This window comes from Ochotona princeps, chromosome 2, assembly GCF_030435755.1.
Source record: "Ochotona princeps isolate mOchPri1 chromosome 2, mOchPri1.hap1, whole genome shotgun sequence".
NCBI classification, from domain to species: Eukaryota; Metazoa; Chordata; class Mammalia; order Lagomorpha; family Ochotonidae; genus Ochotona; species Ochotona princeps.
In genome coordinates, this window is record NC_080833.1 from 23993931 (window position 1) to 23997428 (window position 3498).

Below are 3498 nucleotides of genomic sequence, written 5' to 3' on the forward strand. Positions count from 1 at the left end.
GGCCCACTGCGCAGGCGTCTCACTCAGACACCTCACAACCCTCGCGGCCCCGGCCGAGGGGTGCTGGGCGGGGCCGAGCCGGGCGGGGCCGAGCGATCCCGGGACGGAGCTCCGCCTCCTGCGGTCAGGTGGTTCCCGGGCCGCCATGTTGGGAGAGACCAATGCCTCAGCCTCCTACCCGCACGTCATCCCCAAGGTAGACTTTTTGGTGTGCTCTTCCTCACCGGATTGATTGCCACTTCCAGTAAATGATCCTTCGGTTACTTTATCTGCACAAAGTACACAGGGATTGACCAAGGTGTTGGTTCCCAGCCAGTCCAACACTTCTGTTGATGCTATCCATTAACCAGAAAGCATTCATTAAAAAGGAATACGTTCACTCGTGCAGCTTCTACAAAATTTGAGACATTACTAGATAAGAAAGGATTTTCTGTCTGCAAGGAATTTCTAGAATACGGTACAAATTCTTAACCTTGCATTCAAGGAGCAAGTGAGCTAATAAACCATGTTTCTAGACCTACTTCCTATCCTATCCTCCCAGTAACCTGGTTACTTACCGCTTGTGGGAGGAGACCAAGCAATTTATTGTCTGGAAGTGTCCTCTCCCATTGCTTCATTCCTCTGGATGAGGATCTTGTACCTTCCTAAAGGGAGTCAGACAAATTAGTTCAACAGCAGATAACATTTTCAAAAGCTTGTGGTAGAAATTTATTTCCTTTTCATGAAAGATAAGTCCAAAAGTAGCTTGTTGAGAGCTCCTTGGGCATCTTCAGCATTTGGTTTCTAGTCCCAAGTTCCTCTTATTCTAGTCCACGTTGCAGGCAGCAGGGAGGAAACTGGGAAGACAGGTGTACCCTCTTCCTGTTAGGAAGACTGTCCTTGAAAGTCCCAGATTTCTTGCTTACACCTCACCTCATTGGTTGTATCACATGGTTATATAGCACCGTGAGGGAGCCTGGAAATAGTGTCCTTTACTCGGGTACAATGTTGCCTACTAAAAATAAGGGCTTTGTGATTAAGAAAGTGAATACTAGATGATATCTGGCTGTCTTTTTCATGGACAGTATTTAATATTGGATCCCCAAACCTTCAAACTTTTGAAGCAACAAAATGAAGTAAAGACACAGTGGGAGAGAAGTCAACAAAGCAAGCCAGGAAGCAGAGGCCGGTGACATAGGAGGAAACCCAAGCAAATATGATGTCACAAATGGCCAAGAGAAAGTGTGTCCAGGAAGGAGTGGTCAATGGTGACAAATCCTTCTGAGAAATCAAGAAAGATATGATCAGAGATGTGACCGTTGGATTTGGAAATACCAGAGATGTCTAAGGAAGGAAAGCTTTTAATCTTCAAAGAGGATAGAGATTCGATGTGAACTGGTTAAAACCACAACTAATGTCTGCATGTTGACCAGAATGGGGGTTGGGGACTCTATTATGGTAATCAGCAGTTCAAATAGCTCAAAGGTTTAACACAACCATTGCAATACCTGCTGTGGGTCTAGGCACTCTCCGGAGTAGTTCCCCTGGGTAGCTCAGGGATTCAGATCACTTCTATCTTGGGCACCATCATCTCATCACAAGATTTTCAGGGTTACCCCAATAAAAGAAAGAGAGCTGGAGAGTTGTGTACCAACAACTAAATACATCAGCCTAGAAATGATACACTTTTCACTCACACACTGATAGCTAGTACTTGTTATGTGGGCCCCCACCTAGCTGCAAGGGAGGCTGACAAATGTAGCTATTTACTAAGTGGTGTTACCTGGGCAACTGTTGTTTGTAGTCTCCTCCATTCTCAGTGTCCAGTGTCCTGATCAGTTGCAGAACCCCCTTAGAGGAGGCGCATGCCCTGTGGCAGGAAGGGGAAGGTGGGTGAGAGGGTTGCTTTGCATTTTGGGGGGGATCAGATTGTGCAAAAGGAGATGGGGACCCTAGTTCTAGGCAGGCCCAGATGCTTTGTAGGTGTGTTTTCCTGTATGGCTGACAGAAATAGCTATCAGATCCTAGCTCTCTGAAAAGTTCAATGCACCCAGTGTTTGCTTATCTTGGCACTGGCTTTCAAACAAAGGGCCTCAGCTCAAAGCTGTCAGCATAAGCACATTGGTGGAAAACTGACCACTCCTAAATATTGTTGGGCTTTGCAGTGGCTTCATTCCTCCTGGGTTTTCTTCTCTTTCTTCTAAGTCCATCACCCTTGAAACAGGAATCCTAAATTTCTCCTCCTCTTTCTTCTGCATCTCTGCTGGAGAGAAATGGAGTAGTGACTCAGAGAGAAAAGAGCTCTCACTCATTTCTTCACTCCTTCCATAAACTTTTATTATACTTACGTTGTGTACTAGGCCCTTTGCCAGACATCAGATTCATGGAGAGGAGCAAGTCAGCCCCATGAGGGTGACAAGAGAGCAGATCACTGGGATCCCAGGCAAACAAAAGCTATGACACGCCAATGGCAGGCTGGCAAGCCCTGCTCAAGGTGGCCGGGGTGTGGTGTGCTTTCTTGAGGAAAAGCCTGTGGCTCTGGGTCTCAAAGGATGAATGAAACCTGATGCTTCAGGGAGGGAGTTTGACACCATAGTTAAGACACTGCTTGATTGGGACATCTGCATCTCATCCCAATATGCTTGGGTTGGAGTCCTGGCTCTGCTTCCAATTCCAGCTTCTTGATAATGTGCACTCTGTGGGAGGCAGCGTGTGAAGGTTCAAGTATTTGGATCCCTGGGAGTCATATAGGAGGCCCAGATTGAGTTCTGGCCTCCTGGCTTCAGCTTGGCCCAACTAAGACTATTGCAGGCAATTGGGATTGAACTAGTCAATGGAAGACTTCTCTGTCTCTGTTCCACTGTCTTTCAGAAAAACAGAAATTTAAAGAGTTGACAAGCTTATGGGAAGGAGAATTGGCAGGAAAGGCATTGGGTTTCCAAGCCTGGTGTCAGTCAAGGGATGTGTGAGCTCCAGGATGTGAGAGGAGTAAAGAATGCTTGAAAAATGTGACAGGGAAGTGGGAATGGGAGGTTATATATTTTGTCCTTAGTGGATGTAAAAGAGCCCGACATGATGGAGCCTGTGCCTCTCATTTGTTTTATCTCCTAAGTGCTATGGACGCTCAGCCCTCTTCCCTGGTCTTCCAGTCATCACCTCTGTTGTGGCTTCATTATCTCCAGCTTGGATTTTGGCCCCAGTTTTTCCACCACTCTCTTTTGCAAATCCACTTGCTCATATCTCTCCCTACTCAACAACTTTCTATAGTTCCTGCTGGTATGCCTGGGGAAGCAGTGGGAGACGGCTTCTGCTACCCATGGCGGAGACCCAGGGGACTTCAGGTCACTTGACTTTAGTCTTGCCCAGCCTTCACTCTTGTCACCATTTGAACCACGAGATGTATGTGTGTGTGTGTAAGAAATATTTGGAAAAGCAGATTTATAGAGAGAAGGAGAGACAGAAAGATCTTCCATCTGCTGGTTTACTCCCTAAGTGGCCACAATAGCTGGAGCTGAGCTG